Source organism: Pristiophorus japonicus, chromosome 2 (genome assembly GCF_044704955.1).
Source record: "Pristiophorus japonicus isolate sPriJap1 chromosome 2, sPriJap1.hap1, whole genome shotgun sequence".
Taxonomy (NCBI): Eukaryota; Metazoa; Chordata; class Chondrichthyes; family Pristiophoridae; genus Pristiophorus; species Pristiophorus japonicus.
The window spans coordinates 145,068,414-145,087,351 of record NC_091978.1 but is presented as its reverse complement, the minus strand read 5'-3'; the positions used below and the strand labels follow the sequence as shown (position 1 = coordinate 145,087,351).

General features: G+C 42.8%; 1 protein-coding gene across 9 annotated transcripts in view; it reads left to right on the top strand.

The window, feature by feature from the left end:
• tusc3 (tumor suppressor candidate 3) overlaps positions 1-18,938 on the top strand; it is a 716,082-nt gene that overhangs the window by 1,506 nt on the left and 695,638 nt on the right. The gene's annotated exons all lie outside the window — the stretch shown is intronic.

Genomic DNA, 18,938 nt, shown 5'->3' with positions numbered 1-18,938 from the left:
GATGCAGTGGTTGTAATCTACCAAAATTCCCTGGATTCTGGGGAGGTATCAGCGGATTGGAAAACTGCAAATGTAGTGCCCTTATTCAAGAAAGGAGGGAGACAGAAAGCAAGAAACTATAGACCAGTTAGCCTAACATCTCTCATTGGGAAAATTATTAAAGAAGCAGCAGCAAGACATTTGGAAAAACATAATTCAGTCAAGCAGAGTCAGCATGGTTTTATGAAAGGGAAATCATGTTTTCTAAATTTGCTGGAGTTCTTTGAGGATATAATGAGCAGCATGGATAAAGAGGAACTAGTGGATGTGGTATATTTAGATTTGCAGAAGGCATTTGATAAGCTGCCACATAAGAGTTTACTACACAAGATAAAAGTTTACGGGATTGGAGGTAATATATTAGCATGGAATAGATGATTGGCCAACTAACAGAAAACAGAGAGTCGGGATAAACGGGTCATTTTCTGGTTGGCAAACAGTGAATAGTGGGGTGCCGCAGGGACTGGTGCTGGGTCCTCAACTATTTACAATCTCCATTAATGACTTGGATGAAGGGACTGTGTAGTGTAGCCAAGTTTTCTGATGATACAAAGATGGGTGGGAAAGCAAATTGTGAGAAGGACACAAAAATCTGCAAAGGGATATAGACAGGCTAAGTGAGTGGGCAAAAATTTGGCAGATGGAGCACAATGTAGGAAAATGTGAAATTATCCACTTTAGCTGAAAAAATAGAAAAGCAGATTATAATTTAAATGAAGAAAAATTGCAAAGTGCTGCAGTACAGAGGGACTTGGGGGTCCTTGTGCATGAAACACAAAAAGTTAGTTTGTCGAACGCCTATTGAATATCTATGTACACTATGTCAACCGCATTATCCTTATCAATCCTCTCTGTTACTTCATCAAAAAACTCGATCAAGTTGGTTAAACACGATTTGCCTTGAACAAATCCGTGCTAGCTTTCCTTGATTAATTCACCCCATCAAAGTGATTGTTAATTTTTTTCCTGATTACCGTTTCTCAAAGCTTCTCCACTACCGAGGTTAAACTGACTGGCCTGTAGTTGCTGGGTTTATCCTTACACCCTTTTTTGAACAATGATGTTACATTTGCAATTCTTCAGTCCTCTGGCACCAACTCCGTATCTATGGAGGATACTCCGTATCGATGGAGGATTGGAATATTATGGCCAGTACCTCCACGATTTCGCCCTCAATTCCCTCAGCATCCTAGGATGTATCCCATCCGCTCCTGGAGATTTATCTACTTTTACAGCCAGTCTTTCTAATATCTCTTTATCAATTTTTATCCTGTCATGAGTCCCCACTACCTCTTCCTTCACTATGTCTATTTCAGCATCCTCTTCCTTGGTGAAGACAGATGCAAAGTACTTATTTAGTACCTCTCCCATACCCTCTGCCTCCATGCAAAGATCTTCCTACTGATCTTTAATTGGCCCCACCCCTCCTCTTATTACCCTTTTACTATTTCTATGCCAAAGAATACTTTTGGATGACCTTTTATGTTAAAGGAATGAAGCTCAGGCCTTTGCTGAGGACTGATCATTCAGGGTAAGAGAGGAGAAGGTCTGAGGGGATAATGAAAACACAGCAGGGGGTGAGATTGGAAGAAGGGATGGGGTCAGAAGAAAGTGAAGAGGAAGAAAGTTCTGGAGGGGCATTGGTGTTAAAGAGTTGTTGAAGCTTGAGATCCTTGATATTTGACTTGAAGAGGCGAAGAATGAAATGGAACTGTGGCTCAGTTCCGCTTTCAGATAGAGTGCGTCAGTGCTGCTGAACAGAGAGGTTGAGAGTGTGCATGTGGCGACGCATGGATCTCAAGATGCGGCGAGAGCAGTCGTTCAAGGAACGCTGAATATCTTGGAGATTTCTGTAATCCTGGGTGGATCTAAAACATGATGGGTGGAATTTCAGTTGGAATCCATTTGGAATAAGTCTGAATAGGAGACAGTTGCTGAGGAAAGTGATGTGGCTGTGAAAACGAGTTTTGGTAGATACCTGATCAAATACGAGAAGGAAAACTGATACCAATGAAGACGAACAAGGTGAAAGAAACAAACGGAAACCCTGTTGGAAAAAAGATGAGAGTTTCTTCAAGGTAGGCATTCCTAGAAGAGGCAGTGAATTCCTAGAAGCGGCTAAAAATGAATTAAGCAGAGTACAATCGCAAAATATTGCAGATGCTGGAATCCGGAACAAAAACAGAAAATGGTGGAAACACTCAGCAAGCCAGGCAGCCATCCATGGAGAGAGAAACAATTAATATTTGAGGACTGAGACCCTTCGTCAGTACTGAAAAGTCCAGAAGGCTGTAAAGTGCCTAATCGAAAGATGAGGTGCAGTTCCTCGAGCTTACGTTGAGTTTTGTTGGATCAGTGGAGGAGGTCGAGGAAGGAGAGATCAGAATGGGAGTGGAGCGGATAATTAAAGTGACAGGCAACCGGAAGCTCGGGGTCACCTTACAGAGTGAACGGGGGTGTTCTGCAAAGCGGTCACCCAATCTGTGTTTGGACTCCCTAATGTAGCGGAGACTGCATCGTGAGCAGTGAATACACCTCCCGTTCCTCCAACCACCTTCTGCCCCACCTGTGACAGAGACTGTAGGTCCTGCATTGGACTCTTCAGTCATCTGAGGACTCATTTTTAGTGTGGAAGCAAGTCATCCTTGACTCCAAGGGACTGCCTAAGAAGAAGAAGGAGGATACTAAATTGCAAGAAGTACAAGTAAATTGCTGTTTCACCTGGAAGGAGTGTTTGGGGCCCTGGATGGGAAGGGAGGAGATAAAAGGGCAGGTGTTGCATCTCCTGCACTTGGACGGGAAGGTGCTGTGGGGAGGGGAGTATTTGTGAAACTTCTTGACCCCAAAAATCAATGGTAAAGCTTCTCTTTTAATCTGAGCATCATTCCATTCACTGGCACTGAGAGTGCATGAAGCAAAAGCCATTGGTCTCTCCTCCCTACTATGTAGTACATGAGAAATCACTGCCCCAACTCCATATGGAGAGGTGTCACAGTGAACTAACATGGTACTCTCTACTAATTGGTTTTTACATTCTTTAAATGCTGTGTTGCATTATTTTGGCCACTTTCAAAGGACCTGTTTTCTGAACAGCTCATTCAGTGAATGTAATGCTGTAACCAAGTTTGGGAGGAACTTCCCGTAATAATTCAAAAATCCCACAATTGATCGAAGTTCAGAGACATTTGTGGGTGTGGGTGCATTTCTGATTGCATCCAACTTTCCCATGGTTGGATGTAAACCATCCTTATCTACTCTGTGCCCTCAGTACTCCACTGAGTTTTGAAACATCATACATTTGTGGGCAGTCACTTGTACTCTGTGCTTCTCTAGCCGTTTGAGCACCTCAACATGGGATTTGCCTGTTTGGTGCTGAAATGAGTATGTCATCCAAAAAAACACAACCCCTTCAATCCCTTGCAAAATTTGGTTCATTGCCCCCTGGAATATGTCAGGGGTGGAAGACACCCCAAATGGTAGCTTATTGAACTGATATATGCCTGTGAGTATTTATAGTCGAGCATGACTTGGACTCTTCATCTAACTTAAGTTGTGGGCAGGCATTTGTTAGAGCTAACTTTGAAAAGATCTGGCCACCTGTCAGCGTGTGAACAAATCTTCCACATTTGGCAAAGTATTGGGTAGATTATACTGTAGAACTTGGTTTATGGTTACCACACAACCTTGCCTTAGGTACAAGAACTATGGGTGTAGCCCAATTACTCAGATCTACCTTAGAGATAATGTTCTCGTTTCTAGTCTTCTGAGTTCTTGCTCAACTTTCTCCTTAAGTGTGTATGGTACAGGACGTGGCTTGCAGTAAACTGGTCTTATGTCCTTCTGCACTCAGACACTCACCTTAAAGTCTTAGATCGGACTGCCTGTTTTGCGGAACACCTTTGGATACAGCTTGATGACAATCTTTCGCTGCAAATTTCGCTTCCAGCCAAAAAAATCTCATTCCAATCCAACGACAGTGATCCCAACCAATTTCTACCTATCAAGGCAGGCTTGTCTCATGCCACTACTATGAGAGGGAAGCTCTGAAACTGATCCTTGTATTTCACTTTCTACTACAGGGATTAGTTCTCTTGAGTAGCCTCACAGCTCGACCTTCAGTTTCTCTCGTCGATAATCATGCAGCTTGTCACGATATAGCGATTCCGGAACTATGCTCATGGATGCATGAGTGTCAATTTCCTGGTTCCTATAATATCTACTTGGATGACGATACTTCGCGAATCGCAGTTAGATACCTTTGTGCTCCTGATGACGTGCATCTCCAAAAACTCCTCATCCTGCTGCTTCTCTTCAATGCTATGTAGTGTCTGATGATTTTTATTTCTAGCATTGCCAGTCGGTTTACTCTTCTGTTGGCATGCCTTCGCAAGATGCCCAGTTTTCTTGCAGTAGAAACACTCTGCCTTCACATATGGATATCTTTGAGCGATGTGTTGACCAGGCATCGATAGCATGACTTCAATACACTGTTACCATGGCCAGTTGCTGAGGCCTTTGGGCCCAACTGCCTTATACTTTTAGCCTGCAGCCGATTCACTTTGATTGTCTGACGACTGGAAATGGCGTGAAATTCTCGGGAGTATCAGTCGGCCATATCCATCGACATAGCTGTGTGACAAGCTAAATCAAAAGTCAAGTTAGGGGTTGTCAACAATTTACTTCTGATACATTCGTTTTTCAATCCACAAACAAAGTGGTCGCGCAAAGCTCGGTCCTGAAAGTTTCTGAAATTACAGTGAATGTATAGCTTTTTCAAAGCTACAATATATTCACTGATCTCCATCTCATTTAATTGATCGCTTGTTCCAAAACGATAACATTCAGCAATTTCCAGGGGCTCAGGACGGTAGTGCTGTTTGAATCTCCTTCAGTGGCGTGTCCTTTGACTTGGCAGGAACAAGCACATTTTTCAGGGTTTCATACAGCTCGGGGCCTGCCTAAGTCAAGAAAATAGCTCGTTTCCTTTCCAAAACTGCCCGGTGATGGTTTATATCACCACGGACTTTGACGATACTATTCATGGTGAAAAACATTTCCAGCCATTCCACATCAGCTCTGAAAGTCTCTCGGTGGCGATGGAATTCACCCAAGTGCACTATTATTCCCATAGGCGCGGCCATATGGACTCTGGCAACGTCGACAGTTTAGCCACATGTACTCAAAATTTACCTTGGATTTTTAAGTTTTTTTGCAAAACGAAGAACCTGTCAGTTGGTAGGATTATCCTCCCAACAAAATTTCAGTGGCGAGTGTCTCAGCTTCTAACTCCCCAAAGCTTTTCATAGAAACATAGAAAATAGGTGCAGGAGTAGGCCATTCAGCCCTTCGAGCCTGCACCACCATTCAATAAGATCATGGCTGATTATTCCCTCAGTACCCCTTTCCTGCTTTCTCTCCATACCCCTTGATCCCTTTAGCTGTAAGGGCCATATATAACTCCCTCTTGAATATATCCAATGAACTGGCATCAACAACTCTCTGCGGCAGTTAAAAGAACCTTAGAAGTTCTCAGAAAGCTAACGGCAGGTACCTGTGACCTCAGAGTATATGTTTCATTCCTGTTTAGCATGCTGTACAAATCTTTTACATGTAAAATTACCATCTACAAGGCACAAGTCAGGAGTGTAATGGAATACTTTCCACTTGCCTGGATGAGTGCAGCTCCAACAGCACTCGAAGCTCAACACCATCCAGGACAAAGCAGCCTGCTAGATTGGCACCCCATCTACCAGCTTAACCATTTACTTCCTCCATCACTGGTACACTCTGGCTGCAGTGCATACCATCTACAAGATATACTGCAGCAACTGGCCAAGGCCTCTTCGACAGCACCTCCCAAACCCACGATCTCTACCACCTAGAAGAATAAGGGCAGTAGGCGCTTGAGAACACCAAAACCTCCAAGTTCCCCATCAAGTCACAAACATAGAAACATAGAAAATAGGTGCAGGAGCAGGCCATTCAGCCCTTCTAGCCTGCACCGCCATTCAATGAGTTCATGGCTGAACATGAAACTTCAGTACCCCCTTCCTGCTTTCACGCCATACCCCTTGATCCCCCGAGTAGTAAGGACTTCATCTAACTCCCTTTTGAATATATTTAGTGAATTGGCCTTAACTACTTTCTGTGGTAGAGAATTCCACAGATTCACCACTCTCTGGGTGAAGAAGTTTCTCCTCATCTCGGTCCTAAATGGCTTACCCCTTATCCTTAGACTGTGACCCCTGGTTCTGGACTTCCCCAACATTGGGAACATTCTTCCTGCATCCAACCTGTCCAAACCCGTCAGAATTTTAAACGTTTTTATGAGGTCCCCTCTCACTCTTCTGAACTCCAGTGAATACAAGCCCAGTTGATCCAGTCTTTCTTGATAGGTCATCCTGACCGAACTATATCGCCGTTCCTTCATCATCACCATCAAAATCTTAGAACTCCCTCCCTAACAGCACTGTGGGAGTACCTTCACCACAGGGACTGCAGCGGTTTAAAAAAGGCGGCTCACCATCACCTTCTCAAGGGCAAACAGGAATGAACAATAAATGCTGGCCTTGCCAGTCCCGCCCACATCCCAGGAACAATTAAAAAAAATGTTCCAAATAGTGCATATAAATCTAACTTAAAAGAATCTTAGAAGTTTTCAGAAAGCTAACGGCAGGTGCCTGTGACCTCAGAGTATATGTTTCATTCCTGTTTAGCATGCTGAATAAATCTTTTACATGTAAAATTACAATAGTGTGAGTTACTCTCCTCTAGTTAGAAAGTTTATAAAATGGGCTGCTTCTTCTGACTCATTTAGTAGTTTTCAGTTTACTGCCAGCTTGTCTCACTGCAGTTCAGAAACCAATACAGACACAACGTGGAGGAATAATCAGAACACTTGTCCCTAATAGGCCTGACTGCACTATCTGGGTCTGATTGTCTCTGACACATATGTACTCGCTCCAACTTTCTTCCACACAGAGCATAGAAGTAGCAAAGAATTTCATAATAAAATTTCTGTCAAGGTTGTAACGAAGGTTTCTTTCAAAATCTACTAATTCTCTGTTCTCAAACTCTTTACTGACTTATCTCCACCTAAAATGCATTGCCAACCCATCTGATATCAGCTTCAGCGCTCACTATACTTACCTTTTGGCCCTGTCTGCTCTGACCTATACTTCCATCTTCAATGCTGCTTCCTTTTATCCTTTCTGTCATGATGAATTCTGTGGCATGATAAAGTAATATTTATTTCTCTGGTGCTCAGAATGCTAGGATAGCCGCAAAAGTGACAGAAAATATAATTGAACAAAACTGATTGGGAAAGTAGTGTGTGCAAAAGTTGCCCAAGTTATTCAATGAATCATTAAAATAGTACAGAATGTTGATGTGTTGCTTAGTACATTGAATTTGAGGTTTTAAGGTCTTGGAATAGTGAGATATTGATCCACTTGTGAAATGAGTCTTATGATTCACAATCTATTCTATCTATGTATAATATATATTTGGTACATAAGGTATTTGTTTAGTTGAAAACTTATTGGGGGGAAAATTGCAATTGGAGGTTTCCTTCGGTCGAATGCTTCCGACCCAAAAAATGTTAACGAAAATACCTGGTCATTACAGTGGCACTTACGATTCCAGTCAGAGGCCTTCATTCGATGTGCAGTGTACGGGGGGATGACGTCCCCGTACGTACGGAAATGCTGGAGTCATGTGGGCCTGGACACCAATCACTAGGTAGTATTCTCATTAATAAAAATGGGATCTCTGTTTGTACGGTCTCCCCTTACTATCAATGAGAAAAACCCTAAAACAAGAAACGCAACATAATAAATTTAAAAAACACTTCACATATTTAAAATTAATTGAAATTAAATGTAATTCAATGTCTTAGAAAAAAAGAAATATTTTATGGATTTTTTTTTTTATTGGGGTAGAAATTCCGATGTACCCGGGCCCATACGAAGTTTCTACAGACCCGGGAAGGCATCGGAAAAGCCGGTTTTCAGCGTGCAATGTGCATGCGCTAAAAAATGGCTTTTCTGATCTGTCAAGCTGGAACTTGACAGATCGTAGCCAGATCGGGAGCGAGGACATTTGTACGTGCAAGTTTGCAATATATACGCATTTCTTGCCCAGCAAATGTCCTCAAAAATCTTGCGCCTGAAAAAGCAGGTGCATAGCCTACTTTTACAGGTGCAAGTGTTTTAAAACATGCAAAAACATATAAAAAAATAAAGTTATGAAAACATATTTTATTGTTTAAAAACCCTCCCCACAATGGTAAGTTTATTTTAAGGCATAATTAAAAAAACTTTTTTAAAAATCGGGAAAATATTTTTTATAAGACATTAATAACTTTAATTTAAATGAATCTTAAATATGTAGTGTATATTTTCTATTTTTTTTATTAGTGTTTTGGGTGTTTGGGGGGGTTTCTCATTCATAGTAATAGGAGTTTCGGACTTCCAAAACTCCTATTACTATGAATGAGAATATACGATACCTGATTGGCTGTCCAGTGCCATGTGACTTCAGCTTCAGGCCTGCGCACGTCCCGACGTGTACGTGCTGCGACGCGCAACAAGAGGAGGTCTGTGGATCAGAAAGTCGAGTGGACGCAGCAGCTTCAGGTTGGTGCATATTTTTTCTCTAAAATCTAGTCTAACGCTCGCGGGAAGGAGAAAGTGGAATTTCTACACAGATGTGTTTTAGTAGGGTTTAAAATAAACTTAGCTTAATGGACAGGGTTTTTAAACATAAAAATGAATGATTAAATTACATTTTTATGTTTTCAAACTGCTACGCTGGCAAAAGTAAGCTATGCGCCTGCATTTACTAGGCGTAAAAATTTGAAGGACATTCGCTGGGCATGAGTTGGGCAAATAGCCCAATCTCTCCCATGCGGATGTCCTTCTCCCGGGGATGCGGAGGATCTGTAAGGAGAAATCTTGACAGATCGGAAAAGCTGGTTTTCGGCGCATGCGCATCTCACCCTAGAAACCGGCTTTTGCGAGGCTTTGCCGGGTCCGTGCGCTCTTCGTACAGACCCGGTGAGGCCGGAATTTTTGGCACATTAAGAACCCGCAGCACCGTTTACTCCTGTAGGTGGCACTGTGATTAGTATTTTCAATGTAAAAGGTATCAGACTGTATGACACAATAGCTGCTATTTTATGGTTCGATTATGCAAACCTGAGATTGCACATTAGGTCCCCATAACTCACTAAAATGCTCCTGAATTTTTTTTCTAGCTACTTTTTTTTCCCACAGTTACGGAAATTTATAATATCCAAAGCAAAACAACAAATAAAATAATCTAAAAAAAGCATATTTTACAATTTGATTACATTTATCCATTGAATTGTCTTTTGTGTTCCTTAATGCCTTCATTAAAATTTTAACTTGAAAGCCTCATCCTTAACCAAAAGCTTGGGCTTGGACAAGATATGTTTGCCTGGAGCTGTGACTAAGTAAACTGGATTTGGAGCCTGCAGACTTAGCATTTGCAGTGTACCTATTTTCCCATTAGTACCATTTAGTCAGCTGTACTGATCGCATTTTATTTAACCTTGTAGAACTTTCTGCATGGTAGCGTTTCTTCAAAATTTTTGAAAAAAACAGAGGGCAAATTTCAAACGTTTGCACTGAGATACAATTTATGGCAACAATAACAACAACTTGTATTTATATAGCACCTTTAACATAGTGAAATGTCCCAAGGCGTTTCACAGAAGTATTATGAGATAAAACATTTGACACCGAGCCACATAAGGAGGAATTAGGGCAGATGACCAAAAGCTTGGTCAAAGAGGTAGGTTTGAAGGAGGAAAGAGAGGTGGAGAGGTTTTGGCCGGTAATTTCAGAGCTTAGGGCCTAGGCAATAGAAGGCACAGCCACCAATGGTTGAGCAATTATAATCAGGGATGCTCAAGAGGGCAGAATTAGAGGAGCCCAGACATCTCGGCGGAGGGGGATGGCAGTTGTGGGGCTGGAGGAAATTACAGAGATAGGAAGAGGCAAGGCCATGGAGCGACTTGAAAACAAGGATTAGAATTCTGAAATCGAGGCGTTGTTTAACTGGAAGCCAATGTCGGTCAACAAACACAGATGAGTGAGTTTGTAGCTTTTTAAAAAAAACAAGAGACTGTGTGTCTGCCTGTGTGAGAGTGTAAAAATTATGGTGTGCTGAACCTGTTGGAACTTTTGTGTTCGATATACTTTTTAAAGTATTAAACTAAGGGGTGGAGAAGTGATGAGTTTGTTAGTGTCTGCAAGAGAGAGACTGGAGTCAGAGAAAGAGAGACTGATTGGTTCAAAGTTAAGAGCAGCATAATAGAACCGAAGAGATAGGGAATATATAAATTAAAAACAAGGAAAGTGGCTAGAAAACTACCAATGAGAAACTATTAAGGTCTTAGCATAAAAAACTAATTTTAAAGGATTAGTCAGGAAAACCTACCATTAAAAGATGCATGCAAAACACTTGTTGAAAAAAAAATTGTACACCATTTTTTTCCCAGTACCTGAAATTTCTAATTGTCTCAGATAAGGTATGTAACATAAAAATTTACATATTTCACAATAAACCAAATTATAAACTTGTCTCTAACGTATTTGAGTACCATTGTTAATTTTTATACATGAAGACCGGAACTTTTCTCAAAAGACCAGATTTAGTTGTTGTTGTAGACTTAGACTTGATATTTTTGTTCAGCGCTGTGCCTCTGCCAGCTAAAGGCAGATTTTGCAGTTTGAGCATGTGTACGGGCACAGTTGTACCAGTAGTATTTTGTCAACTGAAATTATATTTCTCTTTGGCATCTAACAGTAGCTGGTTGTTTTTCCAAAAGGGAAAACCTAATTGACAAATTTCATAAGCTTGATTCAGGAAAATATCACAAGGTTTTTTTCAGAAATAGAAACTATGGGCCCAAGTTTCCATACGATAAAAAATGACCGAGCTGGGCGCCCATTTTTCGCACCTAAAACGGCGCCTAAAAAAAAACGCGCTATTCTCGAGCGCCCTGCAGCTCCTTGTCTGCCTGGTGTGGCGCCCAGGGGGGGCGGAGCCTACACTCGCGCCGATTTTGTAAGTGGGAGGGGGCGGGTACCATTTAAATTGGTTTTTTTCCTGCCGGCAACGCTGCGCGTGCGCGTTGGAGCGTTCGCGCATGCGCAGTGTGAAGGAAACATTGGATCTCGGCCATTTTTGTAGTTCTTTGTAGCTGTTTAATTTTTGAACATTTTTTAATAAAAGCACATTGCCCTTCCATGATCAGCACTGAGGCTTCTTGCAGCAGTGAGAAGATGCAGGAAGCCTCAAAGTTCTGGCAGCCGTTTCCCTCCCCACCCCCGCCCGCCGTCGGGAACGAACGGAACGGCTCCCCCCCTCCCCCCCACGGGAACGAACGGAACGGCTCCCCCCCCTCTTCCCCCCCCCTCCCCCCTCCCCTCTTCCCCCCCCCCCCTCCCCTCTTCCCCCCCCTCCCCCCTCCCCTCTTCCCCCCCCTCCCCCCTCCCCTCTTCCCCCCCCTCCCCCCCCCTCCCCCCTCCCCTCTTCCCCCCCCCCTCTTCCCCCCCCTCCCCCCCCCTCCCCCCTCCCCTCTTCCCCCCCCCTCCCCCCTCCCCCCTCCCCCCCTCCCCCCCCCCCCGCGGGAACGAATGATGGCTGAAGCACTTTCACACAGGTAGGAAGATGGCTTATTTAATCTTTTCTTTGCTTATAAATGTTTATTCAGATTGGATTTATTTGTATAATATTTGTAGAAGTATAAATAAGGATTTATTATAGAATTTAATGACTTCCCTCCCCCCCCCCTCCTCGTTCTGGATGCCTAATTTGTAACCTGCGCCTGATTTTTTAATGTGTAGAACAGGTTTTTTCAGTTCTACAAAAATCTTCACTTGCTCCATTCTAAGTTAGTTTGGAGTATGTTTTCACTGTGGAAACTTTGAAATCAGGCGTCAGTGGCCGGACACGCCCCCTTTTGAAGAAAAAATTCTGTTCCAAAGTGGAACTGTTCTACCTGCCCAGAACTGCAGAAAAAAAAATGTGGAGAATTGTGATTTCTAAGATAGTCCGTTCTCCACCAGTTGCTCCTAAAAATCAGGCGCAAATCATGTGGAAACTTGGGCTCATTATGTTTATGTACATAGATATGTGAATGTGCAGTGAGCACTTTGAAGAACTTAAAGCTACTTCCCAGGTTACAGACATGTTGCGTAGCATTCTGCAATCCACTGTTCCTATCTCCTCAGAATTCCCATAATCAGAAGCCTGCAACTCAGTGCTCCGACACCTATCACTATCCTATTGCTCCTGCATCCCACTGACATCCTTTCAAACCTTACCAAAAGTGTATTGTGCTCCTTCCAGTACTTCTGCATGACTATTTTGGAGTAATTTACTCCAAATCCTGGATTTCTTTTCAAAAAAGATAAGACGCAGAAGCATAAACGTTTATTTTACAGAAGAAGGGCCATTTGGCCCATTGTGTCAGTTCTGGATCTTTGCTGGAGCAATCCATAATTAATTGCCCTTTCTCCACTCTTTCCTCATCCTTGCATCTTCCTTTGCTTTCAGTATTTATCCAAACTTCCCTTAAAATATGCAATGGTTTCTGCCTTAAGCACTTCCTGTGACGAAGCATTCCAGGCGCCAATAACTTTCTGTGTATAGAAATTTCTCCAAACCTCACTCCTCACTCGGGGACAAATTTAAATTAAGAACATGAGAACATAAGAAATAGGAGCAGGAGTAGGCCATAAGGCTCCTCCAGGCTGCTCCGCCGTTCAATAAGATCATGGCTGATCGACCTCAACTCCACTTTCCTGCCCGATCTCTATATCCCTTGATTCCCCTGGACTCAAAAATCTATCTATCTCCACCTTGAATATATTCAGCGACTCAGAATCCACAGCCCTCTGGAGCAAAGAATTCCAGAGATTCATAACCCTCTGAGTGAAGAAATTCTTCCTCATCTCTGTCTTAAATGGTCTACCCCTTATCCTAATTCTAGACACTCCAGCCAGGGAAACAACCTCTCAGCATCTACCCTGTCAATCCCCTTCAGAATCTTGTATGTTCAATGAGATTACCTCTCATTCTTCTAAACTCCAGAGAGTACAGGCCCATTCTACACAATCTCTCATAAGACAGCCCTCTCATCTCAGGAATCAATTTAGTGAACCTTTGTTGCACTGCCTCCAAGGCAAGTATATCCTTCCTTAGATAAGGAGATCAAAACTATGCACAGTACTCCAGGTGTGTGCTCACCAAGGCCCTGTACAATTGTAGCAAGACTTCCTTACTCTTATACTCCAAACCCCTTGCAATAAAGGACAACATGCCATTTGACTTCCTTGCTGTACCTGCATGCTTGCTTTGTGTTTCTTGCATGAGAACGCCCAAATCTCTCTGAACACCAACATTTAAAAGTTTCTCACCATTTAAAAAATATTCTGTTTTTCTATCCATCCTACCAAAGTGAATAACCTCACATTTCCCGACATTATACTCCATCTGCCACCTTACTGCCCATTCACTTAGTCTATCTATATCCCTTTGCAGATGCTTTGTGTTCTCCTCATAGCTTACTGTCCCACCCAGCTTTGTATCGTCAGTAAACTTGGATACATGACACTCAGTCCCTTCATCTAGGTAATTAATATGGATTGTAAGTAGCTGAGGCACCGGCACTGATCTTTGCGGCACCCCACTAGTTACGGCCTGCCAACATGAAAAAGCCCCGTTTATCCCTACTATCTGTTTTCTGTCCGTTAACCAATCCTCTATCCATGCTAATACATCACCTCCAATCCCATGATTACGTATCTTGTGTAATAACCTTTTGGGCCCAAGTTTCCACATGATTCACGCCTGATTCTTAGGAGCAACTGGTGGAGAACGGACTATTTTAGAAATCGCAATTCTCCACATTTCTTTTTCTGCAGTTCTAGTCAGGTAGAACAGTTCTAGTTTAGAACAGAATTTTTTCTTCAAAAGGGGGCGTGTCCGGCCACTGACGCCTGATTTGAAAGTTTCCACAGTGAAAATGTACTCCAAACTAAAGTAGAATGGCGCCAGTGAAGATTTTTGTAGAACTGAAAAAACTGTTCTACACATTAAAAAATCAGGCGCAGGTTACAAATTAGGCGCCCAGAACGAGGTGGGGGGGAAGGGAACTCATTAAATTTGACAATAAATCCTTATTTATACTTCTACAAATATTATACAAATAAATCCAACCTGAATAAACATTTATAAGCCAAGAAAAGATTAAATAAACCATCTTCCTACCTGTGTGAAAGTGCTTCAGCCAGGGAGAATTCTGCAGCTGTTCGTGCCGCTGAGCGAGGGAGGGAGGGAGAGAGAGAGAGGGGAGGGAGGGGAGGGAGAGAGAGAGGGGAGGGGAGGGAGAGAGGAGGGAGAGAGAGGAGGGAGAGAGGGGAGGGGAGGGAGGGAGAGAGAGAGGGGGCGTCGGGGGAGCGGGTGTCGGGTCGGGGGGAGGGAGCGGGTGTCGGGTTGGGGGGGCGGGGAGCGGGTGTCGGGTTGTGGGGGGGGGAGCGGGCCTCGGGTCGGGGAGCGGGCCTCGGGTCGGGGCGGGGGGGGGGGGGGGGAGAGCGGGTGTCGGGTCTTGGTCGGGGCGGGGGGGAGCGGGTGTCTGGTCGGCGGGGGGGGGGGGGGAGCGAGTGTCGGGTCTGGCCGTCGGGGAGCAGGAGCTGGCCGTGGGAGGAGCCTCATTCACGCAGCCCCAGTGAGGCCATTGGGCCAGGGCTAGGGGCTGCGTGCTTCGGGCCCCTCCCACACAGTTCGGCGCCTGGAGCTACTGCACTTGCGTGCCGACTGTAGCGCGCATGTGCAGAGGTCCCGGCACTGTTTTCAGCGCAGGGACCTGGCTCCGCCCCCCTACAGCTCGTGCCGGCTGCGCCGAGTGCCACAGGACCTGTAAGTCGGTGGAGACTACCGAGGATTTTTTTAGGCGCCGTTTTAGGCGCGAAAAACGGGCGCCCAGCTCGGAGGGGCGCCCGTTTTTTTTCTTGTGGAAACTTGGGCCCCTTTATGTGGCACCTTATTGAATGTCTTTTGGAAATCCAAATATTCTATATCCCATTATCTACCCTGCTAGTTAAATCCCCAAGAAACTCAAATAGAATCATAGAAGTTTACAGCACGGAAGGAGGCCATTTCAGCCCATCGTGTCCAGCCTAATCCCACTTTCCAGCTCTAGATCCATAAACCCTGCAGGTTACGGAACTTCAGGTGCACATCCAAATACTTTTAAAATGTGGTGAGGGTTTCTGCCTCTATCACCCTTTCAGGCAGTGAGTTTCAGACCCCCACAACCCTCTGCGTGAAGAAATTTCCCCTCAGATCCTCTCTAAACCTTCTACCAATTACTTTACATTTACGCCCCCTGGTTGTTGACCCCTCTGCTAAGAGAAATAGGCCCTTTCTATCCACTACATCTCGGCACTTCATAATTTTATACACCTCAATGAGGTCTCCTCTCAGCCTCCTCTGTTCCAATGAAAACAAATCCATCCTATCCAGTCTGTCCTCATTGCATAGATTCTCCACTCCCAGCAACATCCTCATAACTCTCCTCTGTACCCTCTCCAGTGCAATCACGTCCTTCCTGTAATGCGGTGACCAGAACTGCACGCAGTATTCCACCTGTGGCCTAACCAGTGTCTTATACATTTCAAGCATAACCCCCCTACTCTTGTATTCTATGCCTCAGCTAATAAAGGCAAGCATTCCGTATGCCTTCTGAACCACCTTATCTACCTGGCCTGCTACTTTCAGGGATCTTTGTTCCTCTACACTTCTACACTAAGAATTAACTGTGCAGATAGCAGTTAACGGATACGATGTGGTTGGCATCACGGAGACATGGCTCCAGGGTGACCAAGGCTGGGAACTCAACATCCAAGGGTACTCAACATTTAGGAAGGATAGACAGAAAGGAAAAGGAGGCTGGGTGGCATTGCTGGTTAAAGAGGAAATTAAGGCAATTGTAAGGAAAGATATTAGCTTGGATGATGTGGAATCGGTATGGGTGGAGCTACGGAATACCAAGGGGCAGAAAATGCTAGTGGGAGTTCCCCAGAGGATCCTTTTCCATGAAATTGCTAATTAACCTTGTCTCATTACACAATACAAGATCTAAAATAGCCTGTTCCCTGGTTGGTTCCGTGACTTGTTGTTCTAAGAAACTGCCCCAAATGCACTTCATGAACTTGTCCTCCAGATGAACTTTGCCAATTTGATTTGTCTAGTCTATATGAAGAGTAAAGTCTCCTACGATTATTGCATTACCTTTGATACAAGCTCCTATTATTTCTTGATTAATATTCTTTCCAACAATATAGCTACTGTTAGGGGGCCTATATACTGCTCCCACCAGTGTTTTCTGCCCCTTGTTATTCCTTATCGCCACCTGTACTGATTCTACTTCCTGATATACCGAGTCGAGATCATTTCTCTCTACTGTCTTTATGTCATCCTTTATTAGGGCTACCCCCCCATCCTTTGCCATTCTGCCTGTCTTTTCGAAACTTCAAATTGATGATGACTTGTCACTGACACCCCAAGCAGAAGAAATAGTGCTTTCCCATTCACTCTATCAAAATCCATTATAATTTAACAAACCTCTATTCAGTCTCCTTCGTCCTTTCTGCTCCAATGGAAATTGTCTCAGTATCTCAAGTCTTTCCTGATAATGGTAGTATCCCATCCCTGGCATGATCCTAGTGAATGTACAGTGTATGCTCTCTATGCCTTTAATATCCTTTCGAGAAAGGGACACCCAAAATTGCACACACTAACTGGGCCTACCAATGTTTTATACATATTTGTCATTACTTCTTTACTCTTGTACTAAATGCTGCTATTTTTAAAAATCCCATTTTTGGTGTTTGTGTTTTTAATTACAATTCTCCTATCTCTTTTTAGTCCAAATCCTGGTGTTTGTGTTTCTTTTAGTCTTAGTCCCACTCCCACTTGTTTTTTTTAACTCCCTCTCCTTGTATTTTTTTATTTGGTACATTTCTGCTACTTTTGTCTGCTTTTGATGTATTTTTAAGCTGCACAACCTGGACCATCACCAATTTTGACAAATGCTGAGACTTCCATCTCCAGTTCTTTCCATGACTTTTTCTTTCCTCTCATAGCATTTCATACCTTCATACCACTCCCCAACCTATCCCCATCTGCCTCTCACATAGCCAAACTCATCCTTACAAACATAAGTTTCAACATGTTTTCACCCACTTTGAAAATAAATCTTCTACTTAAACACTGTATCCAACTTCTGTCTCTTGATACACGCACTTTCACGCACGCACTTGCCAAAAGAAACATAACCTTCCGACACCACATACTGTGGACCCATGTAAATATCATATTCTATAAATATTTTTATTTCATATACATATCTATTTACAAAATGCTCCATACAATTAAATTGAATATGTTGGATAAAAATACTGCACAGATTTCATACACACTTTATAAATCCACGTTATATACTATTTTGTGCACTTTACACTAATTTATTTTAGTTTCCATCCTTTTATTCATAAATTTGTGCAATTATATAAAACCGTCCAATACACAATTTAACGTGATTTTTCAATTACATTGATTTCAATTTCTCTCTACCATTTAATCTATTTTACATTTATTTATTTTGATTTAATCAAAATTCCCTTGCTACCTCAGACATATGAACACAATAATGCATTCTCCATTATAGCATATAATTATCTCCTTATAAAATTAATTGTTGAACTTGCCATGAGCAATACTACAACAAATGGACTATATATGCAATAGATCTGCTGGTTTATAATTACCTTTTTTTTAAAAAAAGAAATGACGAAATGCATATGAGCTATTGCAGAATCTGTGCTGAAATTTCTATGATTCGATGATATATGTTGATGTATCGTAATTAGAAACCATAGAATACTCAAGTAATAATGACATCATGCATTCAAGAGAACTTTTTTAGTCAGTATGTAGCAAGCCCAACACGAGAGGGGGCGGTCTTGGATTTAGTTTTGGGGAATGAAGCTGCGCGGGTTGAAGGGGTATTAGTGGGAGAGCACTTGGGTGCCAGTGACCATAATTCAGTCAGATTCAAGTTGGTTATAGATAAGAACAAGAATAGACCTGGAATAAAAGTTCTGAATTGGGGAAAAGCTAATTTTGCTAGGTTAAGGAGAGATTTGGCCACAGTGGACTGGAAACAGCTACTTGTGGGTAAATCAATGTCGGAACAGTGGGAGGCATTCAAGGAAGAGATCCGGAAGGCTCAGGTCAAACATATGCCCTTAAAGAAAAAGACTGGAAAAAAATAATTCTAGAGCCCCCTGGATGTCTAGATACTTACAGGGGAGGATTAAGAAAAAAAGGGACACTTATGTCATATACCATCGGCTAAATACTATAGAATCTTTAGAGGAATATAGAAAGTTAAGAGGCAAAATTAAAAAGGACATTAGGAATGCTAAGAGAGAGCATGAGGAATTCTTGGTCAGTAAAATTAAGGAAAACCCTAAGATGTTCTATAAATATATTAAGAGTAAGAGGGTAACTAAAGAAAGGGTAGGGCCTATTAGAGACCATGAAGGTAATCTTTGAGTGGAGGTGGAAGATGTTGGTAGGGTTCTTAATGAATACTTTGCATCTGTTTTCACAAAGGAAAGGGGCAGTGCAGATATTCTGGATGAAATAAATATAGTGAGAGAAGAAATATTAAGGTGTTTTGCAGCTTTGAAAGTAGATATGTTCCCAGGCTCGGATGAAATGCATCCCAGGCTGTTGAGCGAAGTAAAAGAGGAAATAGCAGAGGCCCTGACCAACATTTTCCACTCCTCTTTGGATCT